This window comes from Lontra canadensis, unplaced genomic scaffold (genome assembly GCF_010015895.1).
Source record: "Lontra canadensis isolate GAN:19392208 unplaced genomic scaffold, GSC_riverotter_1.0 scaffold119, whole genome shotgun sequence".
NCBI classification, from domain to species: domain Eukaryota; kingdom Metazoa; phylum Chordata; class Mammalia; order Carnivora; family Mustelidae; genus Lontra; species Lontra canadensis.
Genome location: NW_022631113.1, coordinates 2,511,526 through 2,531,228, shown reverse-complemented (window position 1 = coordinate 2,531,228; position 19,703 = coordinate 2,511,526).

Sequence of the window (19,703 nt, the reverse complement as noted above, 5' to 3'; positions counted from 1 at the left end):
TCTAATTTATTTATTTATTTAAAAATTATAATTCTGGGAGCAAAATGAGTTAGGGGTTAAACTAGACATAACTCCTTTGTGCCCTTTTTAGTCTGTACTATCTCCCAGAAAAAGAGAGTCAATAGGCTATTTCATTCTAATTTATTTCTCTGCCTCCAGTTGCACCCTAATATAGTTTCCAATATTTCACATTAATTCAAATGTTTTTTTTTTTTTCCAAAGATGATAAATTTGAAGGAAAAAAAAAAAAGCTAGGTAGTATCATGCCAGGTCACAATTAAAATAATTTCCAGTTAACCACAAATAAGATTACCATGAAGTCATTATAGAATTTCTGACAGTGTCCATAATTAAGCCTATGGGCACGTATAAATCTTTTGCTCATATACTCTCTGAATTTAAGAAGCTGATTTAAAAAAGAAATAGCTTCTAAAATTTCTAATTCCTAAACACTTTATGTCAATAGTATAGACTGATGGCTACAAATCCTGGGCTCAGTAAATTACAATGCAGGGCTAAGCTCTATTTTCTATAAATGTTTCCATGCATGTTTGTTTTCAGCAAGTTCAGCAACTGCTAAATTTAAGATAGTGCTTTATGTTTTTCCCTTTTGTTCTTGCTAGTGCGAACAGCTTTGACATGAACATAGAGTATGTTGTGTATTTAATAAACTTTGATGGGGAGTATATAATCAGGAATCAATGTGAACAAAGTATACAACTTTAGTTCCAAATGCAGAAAGTTTAAGGTAAATGTGTACAATTCCCAATTTGAAAGAAATAAATGAAGATTATCCTTACACAAATCTAGAATTATTCATGGATCCCCAATTAGCAAATGGGCTGTATTTCTACAGATTTGTTTTAAAGTTTCTTTTTGGGAAGAAATTAGTGTTTCCATTAAAATGCAGTAATAATTATACTGGTTGGTTTCCCAGGATGTAGCTTAAACTATGTCATGATAAATTAGTAGGCTTTTGTGGTCAGGAATAACATTCTATTATTTGATCATTGTAGCCCCATTTGGGTAATCAGGTTTTGAAAATACACAGCTCTCTGGTCTTCTCTCTTCTACCCAATATTCTGCGTCCCATTGCTTCAACCCCTGACCATTATGTAAAACCAGAATTTTTAATTCTTGTGATATAGAACATTCCTATAGACAATAATTAAAGAATCTACTGGTTGACCTTGATTGGCTATTGGGGACTTCAAAATGAGATGACTTTTAACTTCCTTTTAATGCTGATATTGAAAATTCTAATTTCTAGTTTTAAATAAACTGTGTCTTGAGGGTAACAATAGTCTGCACAATGAAGTAAAGATTGACAAATGCTTTCAAAGAAGAAGGCAATAATTTTGCTGTGAAGTACTGCTGTAATAACTGTTAACAATATCTACTGCCATAAAGATATCACCACTGGTATGGATAAATAGATATATAAAGTTATTCATGTAAATATGTATGTCAATTTGCAGTGATAATATATTATAAATACTTTTGACCATTCTATGTCTACAATAAAGTGTTGTCAACTAGCTGAATAGAGTTAATCCAAACAAATTACAGGAAGCTTATCAAATGTTGTTTAATTTAGTGATAGTATGATTATTTTGAAGAACAAAATACCATTGTTAACAGGAGATAGAGGGTACTAAATATAAAGTGATGGTACAGAATACTAAAATTCTGTATCCTCCTGGGTGCCATTCTCAATTAAAATTTTGATTTGATTTTTAATGTAATAATCTGACTAGATATAGATATACAATTGCCTCTGTAACTCACATTTGCAAGGTATTATTAATGAATGCTTAGAAATACGTATCTTTTACAGTTTTACCTGAGAAAATAAGGTCTGGACATCAACATTTAGATATAATATCAATGAAGGTATTTTAATTATAAGCTTACATATGAATTAAGATATACTATACAATTTTTTAAAAATGTTTAATAAGAGTATAGATCAATCTAAGCACAACTAAGAATAAAACATTTTAATATTTGTTGTTAATCCCTCTTTTCTATTCCTTTTCCTTCTTCACGCCTGGCTTCAGGCATTTACCAGTGCATTCATGTTCTCTCTCTTCCACTAAAAATTATTTTCTAAGAAAAACTTCTTGGAGTATGGAATGTCTAAGCAAAAACCATGAACTGTGCAGTGGGTTAGCCAGGTACAGATGGTGAGAAAGCATTTAAACCTAAGGAGCAGCATGAGCAAAGGCCAGAGGTGAGAGAAAGCATGACCTAATCAGGAAAATGCCAGTAGTCAACCTGTCACAACCTTCAAAAAAGAAATAGGCTTTATCTTCATGAGAGAGTTAATGACTATATAACTTATCACAAAGAATGCAAATGTAGTTCCATATGCTGAGAGTTGAAATTGTACTAGTACTAATGCTGCTGTTGTTAGTGTTATTTCTGGTGGGGGGGGTGGGAGGAACTTAAAGGCAGGGAGTGGTTTTATATGTGCGTCGTCATGTTATTGTTCTGGGAAGGTGATCTAAGTGGCTATATATATATATATATATATATATATATATATACCTCCACAAGTCTGTGGTGGACATGTTTGTAAACAGAACCCACATTCCAAGGTAGCCATGAAATAATGAAATTGTTTTCCTGAAACAAATCAAATCCTGATAGGATATTCCTCCTGCCGTTCTACAGGTGCTCTGTGCTGCCTCCCGTCAATTTATGCAAAAATCTGGAAATCTAATCAGTCATTCATTAATTTATTAACTAAGTAAACATTTATCTAGTATTTACCGGAGCAATTCTGGGAATTTAGCATTTAGTGTTCATGTAACAAGAAAGTCAAGGGCCTCACCTCATGGGATTTCTATTTTAATGGTTTAAGTTCTGGCACTTATGACTGAGATGCTCTTTGTTCTTGTCCCTTCAGGTCTGAAAATTGGGTCACTTCTTCCATATTGCGTATGGGACCCAAGAATCCTTACCAAAATGGCATATGCCAACTGCTTGGTACATTGTCCTAGAATAGAGTTGTGTGTTCCCAGTTCTTAGAAGATGAACCAGTATTTCTGTCTCTCATCTCATGACACCATTCCCCCCTATCAGGGAGTTCATCAGAGATGTTCTTCATCTTTTCTTCAATACCACTGCCCTATGTAATCGAGTCAGTCGGTTTAGTTTTTAATAAAAGAGGGAAGAGTTTTTAACCCAAAGTTGCTTCTTCTCGGCTTACAAACACCACCAAAGTAGGAAATTACAAAACTTCTCTACCCAAGAAAAGGAAACAAAGCAAAAGTACATAAGTTGTTATAAAAATGCATATCCTCTGAACTACCCAGCCACAAATGTAAGACGAATGTCTGCTTCTTACTTTTAGAGTAGTTCTATACTGTTTAGATTCTATAATCTAAATTCCTTATATAGTGGATCAACACTCAGTCAGTAAAAGGAAAAGTTAGGCAATTAGGGAAGAACCAGTGTTAAGCTGATAGTTGAGTTAGGGCAAGTGGTGAATCTAAATGAGGAGAGCCACCTGCAGGAGCTGGCAAGCAGAGGGCTCTGGAAGGTGACCTGAGGGCTTTGAAGCATCTGGGACTAGATGCACAACCAACCAGCAGAGATAATAGTGATAGAACAAAGGATTTCACCATGATATATGCATTTCCTTTGAGTTCCAGTGCTTACTTGTGAGGAAGAAAATCAATGAAAAAATACTAGCTAACATTTTCACAGCATCATTGTGTGCTAAGCATGGTTCTAACCAATTCACATCCAGTAATTTAAACATCATGGTAATTCTAAGTATTATGTCCAATTTGCAGATGAAGGGGATAAAGTACAGATAAGTTATACAAGTATTCTACAATGTGGTTAGTAAAAGACCTATTAGTCAATCAAACCCAGTGATGTGATTCAAGAGTATGTGCTTTTAACCGCTGTGCTGCCCGAGATTCATAGCTTGGTAATGATGAGAAAAACACCCCCTGAAATCTAGGACTCTGTCTGGTACTCTCAGATAGACCAAAGTGTTCTTCCGTCAAACATCATCAATTTCACAAAATAGAAACATCAGATAATATCACTCTGTGACTAGTATGATTTCCAACAAAACATGACCACTTTGTAACTCTGTCTGAACAGACAAAACATGAACAGTGTCTGAGCCACAAAAATGACCAGACATACCCCTATCCTGGTAATAGAAATGACTGCTGCTTCTTTAATAATTATAGCTCTGTTTCTATCCAGTTTTCCTTCCTTCTAGAAGAAACTGATTAAGAATCAGTTACCCATGCTTCCTGAAGGCATCTGGTCTGATGTATCATAAGCTGTCATGCTATGATAGTTTTCTTTTCTAACACCTTTATACTGAGACACCCCATGGTGTGTGTTCTTTCACTTACAACCATCATTAAGCCCAACTTGTTTAACTACAAATATCCCTGGTGGCCTTTGTCTAGAAGGAATTGACAGTGACTTTAAATTGTTATTTGGGCATTCAGAATGAGTGCATCTGATACTAACTAGTGAAGTGGAACAGAGTGGTTACAAAGATACATAAAAAAATAAGAAAAAGAAGAGAAGGGCATACACAAAGAGGAAGCAAAGAGGTGACAGAGAGAGAAATAGGGATATATTTGTATCTAGAGAGAGAGAGAGAGAGATTCCTTCCTTAGTCTCCCTTAAGAGCTAGAGGCTGGAGAAAAATATTTGGTTGATGATCATAGACTTTACAAAGCATTGCTTCCCCATGATAACTTTATATTCTATAACTGGACTTAAATGCATTATCCATTCCAGTATTTTTCCCTAATTATAGAGAGAAAGATATTCAAGAAGCAGATAAGGGGGCATATGTGAGTGCAGAAGGGGTCTTCTGGAGCCACCCAAATGTCACATAAACATAGTCAACTCTGCAAACTGATGAAGCAAGGCTTTAGTAGTAAAATTCAAATACTAAATAATTTCTAAATATATATATATTTTTTTTCTGTGTTATAAATTGCATAAGAAAACACTATTTCAGAGGTGGCTTAAATGATATAAGAGCTTAGAACCTCACTCTCAAATTATAATAGATATGCCTATTTCTCAGCAAAATTATGTTGGGAATATCTTGTAGTGCAAGGTTAAAGCATAAAAAATGGTAAACATTATTAATATATATATAAATTATATTTATATTATTATTGTCAGAGTATGTGTCTTATTGTGGTGCTAGAAAGTAGATGCCAAAAAAGTTCACAGTTGCCCATCCTTTTTCTTCACAAAAGAGTATTAACACATAGATCTTAACTTGAGAGAAATGACCTTGGGATTGTCTCTGAGCCTAGCTTTCTCCAGCCATGAGATCATTAGGTCAGCTCAATGTCACCTTAGATTAAAGTCAAACTAAAACCCTGATGGAATTAAATCTATTGCAATTTGCATTAAGAACAGTCTTTATGAAATCTCTGTTCATCCTCGTTCATATTTATTTATTTATTTTAAGAGGTGAAATGCACAGTGTATTGCCCTTTGTTCTTCCAGTTCAAAATATAGAAGAAAGTAAACTGAACTTATCTGGAAATGCATATGTTGATTACTGATATTATCTACTTCCACACAAAACACTCCAATTATATCTTAGCCTTTGAATATGAAGTCAGCTAAAATTAGTCCACCTGAATTGGAAAACAAAACTAAATGAACACCAGAGACCAACTCCTTCTTCCTTCTGTAACATTTGAGGGAAACAAATTTTAGGGAAAGCAAATCAGACCCTTCTTTACCTATGTCATGCAGGGATTTAGAGGCAGAATGAGAAACAGAACTTTGTTCTAAATCTTGATTCAGTGCTTCTGTGTGTGTCTGGGCATGTCTGTGTGCATGTATACAATACATTGTGGTTGGATTTTTAAACAAAGCTATTTGATATCACTGAATTATATACAGTTCCTATGGAATATGATAACTGGCCAATGATACTTATAAATTATACTCATTTAAATGATTAGGAAAATATATGTAGACCTAGAAATATAGATTCAATTATAAAACCATATGTAAAACAGAAAACATGGAATGTACCAGAAGAGTTTATCTTTTGAGCAAATGGTATATACTGGATAAATAAAAAAGAGGAGTTGACCAAATGTGGGTGGTTGATTGGGAAAGGCAAACAGCAAAGATCTACTAAAGTAGATCTTTTGTTTTATAATCATCTTAGTACAAAAAAGAAATGTATTGTCAACATTTGTTTTTTTATTATTTTTTTCTTTAAAGATTATTTATTTTGAGTGCATGCATGAGAGAGAGAGAGAGAGAGAGAGAGAATGAATGAGCAGGGGGTTGGAGCAGAGGCAGAGGGAAAAGTAGACTCTCTGCTGAGCAGGGAGCCCAATGCAGGGCTCAATCCCAGACCCCAGGACAATGACCTGAACTGAATGCAGACGCTTAACTGACTGAGTCACCTAAGTGCACACATTGTCAACAACATTTAACTGTTTTTGGCATTCTAATATAGCTGGAAGGATATTCAAATGTAACTCAAAAAGATGAATTTTATAGGAAAGTGGAAAAGTCAGTTGCCAGTTTCTCTTATTGCTCTTTTAAAGGTAATACATTATTTTTCTCCACTTTAACAGTTTTTCCCATATGTCTCTCATTTTGATTAGTCTTTCTGTACTTCATAAAGTCATTAAGAACTTTATAATATTAAAAAATATATGGTCATTTTTCATATGTATCATGTTGGAAATCAACAAGAATAGCTTCAATTTTGTGGGTCAGTGTCTTTCATCAGTTTTGAAAAATTCTCAGCAGTTGTCTTTCCTGACCCATTCATTCTTTCCTCCCGCTCTGGAACTACGTTATCTGGAATCACACATATTTTAGATCTTTTCATTAGTTCTCTTATGTCTCTTATGTTCTTGTTTAGTTTCTTCTATTCTTTTCTGTCTGTATTATTCAGTTCTGATATTTCCTATAAACCTGTTCTTCAGAGTCACTAGTCATGTTTTCTGCTTTTCCAGATCTTTCAAAGCAAACTAATAAGTTCTTAATTTTGCATACCAAGTTTTGCAAGTCTATAATTTCCATTTGATTTTAAATAGATTCAGTTCTCTCATCAAACTCTTTTTACTGTCATCTATTTTCACACTACTGAATATTTCTTCTATTATGTTTCCTATTGTTATTATATAGTCTTTTTCATGTAACTCTGATAACTGAACCATTTGTGATTGTCTTCTTTTTCTCTCTCTTTCTCTGACTTTGACCATGTCATCTTTTTTGATATGCCTAATATGTTTATATGCTTATTATTCAGTTGAATTATTTTTCTCTGACTGCTTTAAGAGCTTTTCCTATTATCTCTGATTTTTTTCATTGTTTAAAAGTTTTTATTCAAATTCCAGTTAGTTAACATACAGTGAAATATTAGTTTCAGGTGCACAATATACTGATTGAATACTTCCTTACATCACCCGGTGCTCATCACAAGTACACTCTTTAAAATCCTCATCACCTATTTCCTCCACCCCCCTCCACTACCCTCTGGTAACCATCAGTTTGTTCTCTATAGTTAAGAATCTGTTTCTTGGTTTGCCTCTCTTTCTCTCTCTCCTTTTTTTTTTTTTCCCCTTTGCTTGTTTGTTTTGTTCTTAAATTCTACACATGAGTGAAATTATGCCATTATTTCTGATTTTAAGTGGCTACTGATTCTTTTATCTTTCTCCAGTGAGGACCCAACTCTCCCCTGCTCTCAGAGAATACAGTGACTACTCACCTTAATAAAACACAAATGGTATTGACTCAAGGAAGGGATGCAGCCTTGGTTAAGTCTCAGTCTACTCTGGTAGTTGTACGAACTTCAGTGGCTTTGTATGAATCCCCATGGCTTTCAAATGAGAATTATGTTTTGGTGGATGAACAGGTATGGATTTTCATATGCATGTTTGTATGTATTACAAAGAGAAGAAAGGGCTAGAATACAAAAGTAAGAAAACAGAAGAGTGAGATAATAGTGACTGTAAGAAAATAAAATATAAAAATTTCAGTTTTTCTACAGGGAGATAATCAATTTCTTTCCTTTAGTCTTGCCTGACATGATATGTCTTAGTTTTATTGTAGGCCCAGTAAAGATACATTGAACAACTATTTGGGATATAATCTAAACAATAAATATAGTTTTAAAAAAATGATTGAGAAGCAATTACATTAATCTTTTTATATTAATAATCGTCACTCTTTCCCAAAGTTATAAGAAAATGTTGAAAATCTGTTATCTAAAATTTTTAATACATTTAGATTTGAAGGATAATAATTTTATATAGATGGTTATTAAAGTAGATTCTTTTGGAATACAAGTGCTCTGAAATCTCAGTCAAATGCTCTGCCATTAATAATGAAATGGTAATAAATTTTTAAAGTTAATTAAAAAGTATAGAGCTTTTAAATTAAAAATTTGTATGATATGTTTATTCTTAAAAATTTATTACCTGATATATACTAAAATCCTAGAAACTTTATATGTAAGAGACCATTAATTTATATATTTAATTATTTTAAGTTTGGCATAACAGTATTTCTCACTGTTAGCATAAGATGATATACAACTATTTTTTAAACTGAGACACTTTAGATTGACCAATTTGTAACACATTGATAATTTTTCTGTTTCAGTCTCTTTAGGTAAGTCTTTATTAACAAGCTCAATTTTGCTTACTCAAATGTTATCAAGGAAATTTGCATGCTTTATACATTTGTTATCCATTAACCTTGCAATAATTCAATCCTTCAAAGTTTTGCCATAACCTTAACTTTATTGCTCCTATTTGCTTTTGTTCTCTTTTCATTCCTTTTCTTTTCTTCATTTGTGTAGTTTTCTGGAATTTTTTAGAATGTCAGTCTGTCCTAGGTAGTTCAAATCTTTTCTTAAATGAAAAGTTCCATGAGAGAACAATTCTTAGGAGGAATTTAAGATACAATCACGTTAGTTTAATAGCTTGGAGTCCCACAGTATTTTTACATTTTCTATTCAGCTCAACATTATTATACATTTCTATTCAGCTCAACAAAGTGTACGAGTGCTACCTTTATTCTTTTTTTACTTGTATTTTTATTTAATCACCAGTGAATGTTCATTTGTGAAGCCAGTCGCAAATATATGTTAAATATTTATGACTCCATTGAATAAAAGTCAGTCCTTATTCACACTTCTTGGGGTTGTGTTTCAAAATATAATTCTATCATAAAATGAGTCATCAACTAGGAGAAACCATTGACAAAATTAGAGCTTACCAAATAGGAACATACATATTCACAAAGAGAATATTATTACTTAGCATAATATTTTCTTGATTTTTAAACTTCTTTTTGTGGTAAGGATTTCTTTCATTATCTCATACATCTAAAATATATGCTTGGCATCATCTTTTTATCATTTTGCCTTATTTATTTAAACAGTTCAGCTTATGTGTTGCAAACTTTTGAAAATCACTTTTATCATTTCTGTATGTATTATTCTTAATGTCTGCTATGTCTGCTATGTTTCCAGCACTGTTATTACTACTAGATAGTAATTCCTATAAAATATGTTCAGCATTGATTTCAAAGCTTAAATAAATGGGGGTGCCTGGCTGGCTCAGTCAGTAGAGCATATGACTCTTGATCTCAGGATTGTGAGTTTGAGCCCACATTGGGTATAGGGATGACTTAAAAAAATAAAATATTTAAAAAGTACTTAAATGAAAATTGCATTTGTAACTATGATAAAATAGTCATTTTCAAATGGATATTTGTCAAAATAGGTAGCATGAGTTGTTAATATTAAAATAATAGTTATTCTTATTTAAGCAAAAGTTTAAAGGTTACCTATATTTTAAGAAGGAAAGGTGAAGAAGAGTAGATAAATTTAGAGAAGGCTAGCGTTAATAATTCCTTTTAAGCATAACTTTCTACATTCAGTTATTTACTTACTCTTTTATTACAGGTCGGATTCTCTAGGTACATTTTCACAAGTTCATATTATTTTCCATTAAAACTCAGCAAAAATGTTATAATTTTTTGAAGCCCAGATGGTTTGCTAAACGATCTGTATATTATTAAATTCTATTCAGGAATGTATCACACTGCATAAAATAAACATAATAAGATGAGTAATACAGAAATAGTGTTTTTTAATAGTTTTTATGAACACATGAAGTGAAAGTTTCATATTAATTCAATAGCAAAAACTCTTTCTGTAACACAGACATAAAAAAACTAATTAGTGCATGCAGTAAATGTAGGTGAAGCCAATATTTGTGAGAACTTTTTTTTTTTTAAGTACTCACTGTTAATGATTTCATTTCTCTTATTTTTCTTTCACTGCAACAGCGACTTCCTTCTCTGTGTGATATGCTGAGGACAATATGAAAAAGTACTGATTTGATTAGTTTAACTCTTAGACTTTCCTTAAAATGTCTTCACGTATTAATATCTGCCAACACTTATTAGTAACACCTAGATCAGTTTATCATCATCTGCTTTTTTATTTGTTATTTTATTTATTTATTTCTTATTTGTTAAGTTTCAGTTCCATGAGAATAATTGGATGTATAGTAACCTTAACTACATTTGTTTACATCTTATTCCCTTGGATATAGTACCCCAAGTGAGAAGAAGATCTATTTATTTTAGGCTGCATTAAATCACAGTTTTAGAATATTTTTTCAAATCACAATTTTATAAAAAGATTTTTTTACATCTGGAAAATAACTTGCAAGTTTAAATGTTTACTGATGATTCGAGACTGAGTTAGTATCATTTACTGAATTTTTAGCAGAGTCAAATATTGTGCTCTATATTTTACTATATAGGATATATAATGCCTTTGTAAAGTTTATATTATTACTTGTATTTTACATACAGTATACTAGGCTTGAGAATGTTATTTTCTTAAGTTATCAAAGTAATGAGTTGCAGAGTCCAAATTTAAACTCAGTCTTCAACAGGAATGCTGTATTGAGGCCTGTGTTTGTGCAGATTTGGGTTAAGCTGAATTTTTCAAACACACTGCACATATATATTACACTTGAACTTAATTAACTATGTAGCTGAATTCTTTTCTTTAAATTAAATTCCAGTTGAGAATGTTTAGGTATTTGTTTGGGTCCTGATCACTTAATTATCACTCAGAACAAGAATTATTTTTACCATGTTATTATATTCTGTATGGTTATTTGGAGAATTGTGAATTTCAGTTGTCATGTATATCATACTAACTTTTACATGTGTTTTTACAATATTTGAGACAGCAATAATTCAATGACTACATTATGCCACAATTCACATAATCTGTAAAATTATTCTCACATATCCTATATTTCATACTAAAATGAATCCTATAACGAGTCCTATGATGATGGTCATTTAATCGAAGCCAGGTGGTCATGAAGTCCAGCAAATAAACAAGACATGGAAAGAGTTAACAAGAATGATGGATGTCTTCCTTCCACATAGAACAGAGTCTAGCCCAGCATGGGGCTTGGTATTATAACTACATATCTTAGAAAGATTTTGGCTCATACATATCCCTAATCCAAGAGAGAAAAATAAATAGAAACATATCTGAGTGAGCCAAATCTCCTTGAGTCTCAAAGACTGAAACAAGGGACATAAATCCACCCCAAACTGAGATGAGAAGAAATTTAAGAGATTAGCAATTAAAGAGACCGTCTTCTGGTATCGTCATAAAGAACCGACCATTTTCCTGCTATAATACGTGACAATTACCACTTAGAATGTGTCTGGACTATTTTCTGGGTTTTCCTAGCAGGTGATCCTGACCTCCTCTGAACTCACATTGACAAGTAATAGTTCCCTGATTCTGGTAATATGGAAAACTTAAAAATGAAAAACAAAATCCTAACTAAAATGGACATAAAAATATATGATGAACATTATTTCAAATAAGTGAAATTGGTTTAAAAAAAAAAGTGTGACTATCAGGGGCTGACAGCAAAAATAGAAATGAAACCCATAATAATAAGAGTGTTATCTGAAACAAGATTGGCCCGGACTTCATTTAGAGGACCTAAAGTTATAAGTATGAATAATTAAGGGTGATACCAAATTACTCACAATGTGTTAAAATATTGATTGTCAGATTGTATAGACAATCGATTATAAGGTACATGTCTAAACCATAAGACCAAAATGTTGTAAAGGGTTAAAAATGCTAACCAATGAAATTTAGAGTAACATATGGGGCGCCTTGGTGGCTTAGTGGGTTGGGCCTCTGCCTTCAGCTCAGGTCATGATCTCAAGGTTCTGGGATCAAGCCCCACATTGGGCTCTCTGCTCAGCAGGAAGCCTGCTTCCCCCTCTCTCTCTGCCTGCTGCTCTGCCTACTTGTGATCTCTCTCTCTGTCAAATAAATAAATAAAATCTTAAAAAAAAAACGAAATTTAGAGTAACATAGATAAACTTTTACAAACTGAAACACACACACATAAATTGAATTACATGAAGAATTTAAAGAGAGGCAAAAACTAAAACGAACCAAATGATCATAAATCATAGGAAAATTTATCATCTCACTAGTAATCAGGAAAATCCAAACTGAAATTTATATACAATAACATTTCACAAATATCAGATTTGCAAAATTTAGTCTGGAATTAAAGATGGCTGGCAATGAGGTGGAACAGTAGGCATTCTCACACGCTGCTGGTCAGAGTGTAATTTGGTATAACTACTTTACAGTGCAATTTGGCTAGGAATATCTAATAAACTTGAAAATGTGCATATTTTGTAATTCAGCAATTGCCCTTTTAGGTATAATTGCCCGGAGAAACTCTTGTAGATGCACCTAAGGAAACATGTAGAAAATGTTCATTGAAAATGCATCTGTATTAGCAAAACACTTGAAGCAGTCTAAATTTGTAAGATATTACAGTGATGACTGATGAAAAGGCTGACATTACTGAAAGCATAGTGCTATTCATCAATGTCTATAAAACTTAACTTCCAATAACAAATTGATAATAATATATAGACTTATAATACACATACTCATGCACACAAACACACACACATATATACAATTAAAAAATTGGCCAAACTAGATCTACTCTATTTACGAATCAGTAGTTATTGAGTAAAATTAAACACAACATACAAAAATGGTAAATAACAAAAGCAGAAGTGTTTTTTACCATGCTTTAGCACAAAAGATGAGGTTGAGACTGGGAATAAGTATATATGATAGATCACTTATATATAATACAATTGTTTTTTAAAAAAGAAAAATCAAGGGGTGCCTGGGTGGCTTAGTCGTTAAGCATCTGCCTTGCGCTCAGGTCTTGGTCCCAGGGTCCTGGGATCGAGTTCCACATTTTCAATATAGTTGAATATTTTCATGCAGTAAATGATAATAACATCATAGGATCCTGTATCCAGGGAGTTAAAGAAGAATCAGAAAATTAGAAAAATACCTAGGAAAACAGAGTCTCTGAAATCTCTTCCTGGGCATACCCTGAACAAACAAAGGAAAAATACTCATAATATTTAAGTCCAGTGAATTAAAAAAGTTCTTTAGAGCTCTAAATAAATAAATACATAAAATTCTGTCCACATCTTGCAAAGAAGATAGAAACTAAAAAGACTTAAATTAGTGAGCTGGAGAAACAATGGTAAAAAATATTTGAAGTCACAGAAAACCATGAGGTTTGAAAAGGGAAGTGATAAACCCAAAGGCTTAACATACACATGAGAGCAATTCTATCAGGAGACAAGGAAATGGATGACGGAAAGACAAATACTTAACAAATAATAGAAGTTGCCCTGGGACTGAAGAAAAGACCTGCGACCGCAGGTTGAAAGTGCTCATCTAATTCCAGAAGGGACTGATGAGAAGGAGACACAAAACTTGGCAGATCTTAGAAAAATTCCTGACCTAGAAAAATTTTAAAGTGCAAAAATGTCCTATTGCTGTTGGAGAGTCTTGGCAAAGTGAACTCTCACATTTTACGGATGGACAGGCAAATTGTTGTGGCATTTCTGTAAAGCAACCAGCCGACATCTCTTAAAAATAAGATGCACATACCTATTCTTCTACCCAATGGTCTTACACCTGGGAATCTATCACAAATAATTTTAGAAAATGCAAGTAACTAAGGATATAAGTGAAATGTATTTATTAGAACACTGTTTCTGTGGGATCCCAGTAAATTCATCAATGAAGAAATGATTGCAAAAAATTTGGTGCATCTACCTAATGGAACACTATGCAACTTCTAAAAGAATTAGCACAAAGTAGTCCGACTAACTTCAAGGTATTTTCATACTATATTATAAAGTTAGAAGAACTAAGATAAAACTAACTTTGAATCATGTATAATATTCCATTTTTAGAAGGCAATTAATGACCATAACATTTTGTATTAGTGTATATGCATATGAAAGTTTATGTCTATGCTTGTTTAAAGGTATTACACAAATTTATACATATAAAATACCCATATAAGAAAATGATTAAAAAGTGGAAGGAAGTTATACTTAATGCTAATATAGGTTGTGGGTTGAAATGCAATTTGAAAACAGAGAAGGTCGAATGTATGACCGAAGGCCAAAAAAAAGTTGCCTTTGTTAAGAAAACATGAATGAAATGATACTTTGGATATAACTGTGTATATGTATATAGATTAAGAAATATTATGCAGATTAATATGAATAATATTTATAACTATGAATCTAAATGAAGAGCTCTGAAAAAATAAATTTAGATCTAAATAGATTACCTCTTTAAGGGTAACTCCTTTGGGTGAAGAGAGAAGATTATATGTATTAGGTTTTGTTGCAACAAAACAAGAAACAACAAATAATCTATGAGTATCATGGGTTGCATATGTTTGCATTAGAAAGGATACAGATAGGCCACAAACATGCATTACCTGTAGGGTAAGATTGGTTAGCCTTGCCTTAATTCATCTTGCTATTAGGTTGTCAAGTACTGATACAGTTTATCTCTTTTTTTATTTGAAAATATTTTATATAAAATAATTAAAATTACTCAACAAATTTCTTGAAGAACTTAAACCTAAATGTCATCAAATTCCGTTGCAAAAAATGAGTTTATGTTTAATTCAATAAAAAATATAGATATTACAGTTACAAAATTCTGGAATGCACAATGGCTTAATGATTTTTTGGTTCAACTTTTAAAATCAAAGAAACAGATCATATCCCACTTCTGACACATATCTATGGAATCTTGGAAAATTACCTAATGGCTTCATGTACCAGTCTTCTTGTATATAAAACAGAAATTGCAAGAGGAAGAGTGAGGATAATAATACATGATTAATAGTACTTCTGAAAATAACACACATGGAATTCTCAAACTGCTTGACACATATTAAATGCCAAATATAGGTTAGTTATAATAATTAAGGAAAAAGTCTTCAGTGAGAATAAGACAGAGACAATTAACACCAGCTCAGTGAACACTACCTGTTTTCTATCAAGTTCAGAAGATTCATAAATGTCCACTCAAGGATTCAGAAAGGCTACGTGATTTTGCCATCCTCACTCAGATAATCTAACTCAAAATTTAGATTTTCCGGGGTACCCGGGTGGGGCAGTGGGTTAAAGCCTCGGCCTTCGGCTCAGGTCATGATCCCAGGGTCCTGGGATCAAGCCCCGCATCAGGCTCTCTGCTCAGCAGGGAGCATGCTTCCCCCTCTCTCTCTGCCTGCTTCTCTGCCTACTTGTGATCTCTGTCTGTCAAATAAATAAATAAAGTCTTTAAAAAAAATTAGATTTTCCAATTCTTGGTCCAGTGATCACACACCTGGAACATTTTAAAAGCCCTAATTTACATTACTGATATATCTCTGAGTATATTATGAAGCATCTTCTGTACATTTAAATAAGGCCATTTGAAAATGAATCTTAATTTTGGAAACTTATGGTATGAACAGTTTTACATGCATTACATGTTTATAGTCAGTTTATCTTTTATTCGTGGTAGGTATCAACTTCTATATTTCAATTGTTGAATATTTATATTGATTTTTATATTTGCAATCTTCACAGAGATGGATTACCTTCAAACATTGGTTGTAACAATATCTTGCCAATGCTGTTCAGTAAAGGCCTGGGGAAAGTAAATATATATTTGACTTTGCTCATGGTTTCCACTTATTTAGATTCAGACAAACACAAGCTCATTTAATGTTTCATCTTGTGGAAATCCACTCTAGCTCTATCGAAGAGGTGGGTGTCATGCCCCCGGTCCCAGCTAGCACTTCTGTGGTTGCTCTGGCTCTTTTGTGGCTTAATGCTCAGGGCACTTAACCCTCTGAGCTAGTATATTAGAATCTAATTACAAACTGACTTGTGAGTTTTTATAATTGTATACAAAGTATTTTGTAATCTCAATTACATACTAAAGTCATTAAAACAGGAATAATTCCTTTAATTTCTTCTATAACTCCCCAGTTTGGAACACATCATATGATCACAGAATTTTAATTTTATATCTTGAAGGTGGGAAAAAGTCATCTTTTAGATGCAAGCATCCTAATTAATTCAAAACTGGTGCAGGTGTTATGACTATGTCTAGGAGATGTTTTCCTTTTTGTTTGTCTTTTATTGTATTTATTCAAAAGACTACTAAATATTCATAAAATACTTTGAAATTTTTTTTTAATAAAGTGGGGTTAATATAAAGATATTGGAAGAACTAGAAGTTCACAGCATGCCCTAATTTCAGAATACTCGGGGAAAAAAAAGGCTTATTCTTAGAATTACAATTAAATACCTACGGACTTCAGGGAAATGTTACAATTTTCTATTTAGTTCACAGTAACTAGAAATAAGAATTTTGTCTAAGTCTAAGGAAAAATGCTGCACTTTGACTTCTCTCCACCCTTTCCTTATGCCAGCAAGCCTAGCTAAATCAGAGAGCAAGTTCAAAGTGAAGAGCTAGCCATTTGAAACTACCTTGATCATGAGTGTCTTCTGTGGCATTGTGATAGCATAGTTTACAGATCTTGTGTGCACAACAGCTCTGAAATTACTTACAGATCAATTTTTAAAAATATTCTGAACATACATGGGGATCAGAGAACTCTATTGTAGAGTCCCACTGATGTTAAATAGCACTTTATGGTCTGTTATTTGTCTCTTTTACAAAATAGGGACCATTGCCTCATTCAATCTTAGTTCTGAAAGTAAATAAGCATAATTCAGGAATAGAAAGTGACATTTTTATACCATTTGCCATTTTTCAAATACTTTATATTTGTTAAGGGAAATATCCATTTCTTTAAGATTTGTGTTTTTATTTTAGAGAGTGTAAGCTTGAGCAAGGAGAGGGGCAGAGGGAGAGAGAGAGAGAGAGAGAGAAAGAGAGAATCCTCTAGCCGACTCCCTGCTCAGTATGGAGCTGGATGTGGGGCTCGATCCCAGGACCCTGAAATCATGACCTGAGCCAAAATCAAGAGTTGGCTGCTTAGCCAACTGAATCACCCAGACACCCTGAAATATCCAAGTTTCTAGCCCTCTACTTGTATACTATATTAAACTTGTATACTATATCTCATCATTTAGAATATGTCTCAAGTAATAGTCCCTTCTGTCTCTACATCAGCCTTTTTCTCCTGTACTATATCATCAGATGAGAATATGAACATGTTATTTCTCTGTTCAAAGTATTGTTCATTGAGCCCATTATCTCCTATATCTATTGGCATAGCTCTCTGCTACCCTTTACAATAAAATGCCTTATCAGATTTATATTTTATATATATATATATGCATATATACATATACATATAAACACACACATATATAGTTAATTTAAATTATATATATATATATATATATATAACTACACTTCTTTTTGCTCACAGAAAAATACCTTTGTCAAGATCTTTTTTGTCAATAATCTTTATTTTAGCTTTAAAAATAATGAATAATTTCCTTTTCTTAACTAAACTCTCATCCATATTTCATGTATTTGTCCACATCCTTATCCTTGATGCACGTGTTTCGTGCATCTTCTGGGACACTACCCTCTACTAGTTTGCCTCTTATCCACCTGTTTGGATCAATAAATGTTAGAGAATCCCAAGACTCTTCTCTTTCTACACTCATTCTTTTCACTATTTACTGATCTCTCCCAGCCTCATGGCTTTAAATAGCACATTGAAGCTCTCAATATGATTCCCAGACCATCTGTCTTTCTTAAAATCTGGGCTGGCTTTATATGAATTTGACAGCTATCAACAAAAAGATGGAATTGGGGATAAGATAGTTAAAGAGTGACCTAGATCTGTAGCATCTGGCCTTGGCTTATCTCTGCCAGCCCCATCTCACCACGCTCCTCCTCGTCTACCACATTCCAGAGTATTTATGAATACAGTTCAGGGGGCGCCTGGGTGGCTCAGTGGGTTAAGCCTCTGCCTTCGGCTCAGGTCATGATCTCAGGGTCCTGGGATTGAGCCGCGCATCGGGCTCTCTGCACAGCAGGGAGCCTGCTTCCTCCTCTCTCTCTGCCTGCCTCTCTGCCTACTTGTGATCTCTCTTTCTGTGTCGAATGAATAAATAAAATCTTAAAAAAAAAAAAAAAAAGAATACAGTTCAGGGGGCACCTGTGTGACTCAGTCAGTTGGACGGACAACTCTTGATTTTGGTCATGATCTCAGAGTCCTGGGATTGATCCCCGCATTGGGCTCCGTGCTTAGCAGGGGGTTTGCTTGAGGATTTTTCTCTCTTCCTCTCCTTCTGCTTCTCTCCATGCTCTCTCTCTCTCCTTCTCTCTTTAAAATAGATAGATAAATAAATAAATAAATAAATATTTTAAAAAATACAGTTCAGGACCTTTGCAAAGGCTAGTCTTTCCCATGGCATGCTCTCTCCCCTCCTCCCCCACCCCAACCCATATCTGGATCTTTCAGCTCAGTTTTACAAGCCCTTCCTTATTATATATATAGTTATAGTTATATATTTATGTATATTTTCTATTCATCTAAAAAAGTTCTCTATTATTCTCTGTCCTTACTATGTCATTCTCATCTGTTGTATCACAATTAGTATTTAGATATTTATTTAGATATTTATTTATTTCCTGATTTTTGTTTTTCTACTTCAATAGGCTGTAAGCTTCATGAGGGCAGAACCCATGACTGCTTTATTTATCAAGTATCTCCAGTTCTTGGAATATACTAAACAGTCAAAAAGATCTGTTTAGTGTCTGACTAAACATGATCATAGAGGGATAGACAAAAGAGTTCACTTAAAAGCAAAACAGGTTAATGAGGAAACAGAAAAAAACCATGAGAAGGTGGTATTATGGAAACCAAAAGAAAGAGTTTAAAGAGGGATTAAGCTGTCAAAAATCACACACATTGCTTACAGTAAGGTAAGACAAAATTGAAAATTGTCCCGACAGATGGCAATGAATTCAAAGCACCACCTTCAAGACAGCACTTTCAGTTTTCATATTCTAGAGTCTTGAGAAGTTAATGAAAGATAATAAAGTACAGAAAACAATTGAATTTAGACAACATTTCAAGATCTTTTCACATGAAGATGAGCAAATTAGAGAAGATAGAGCAATAGCTGGAAAGGATGTGGTGATCACAAGAGATTTTGTTTCATTTAAACTGGTTTAAGGTGATACATACTGACACTACTATTATTCTGAGCTTGATTTACTTCCAGCAAGGTAGAATAGTGGTCAGTAAGTA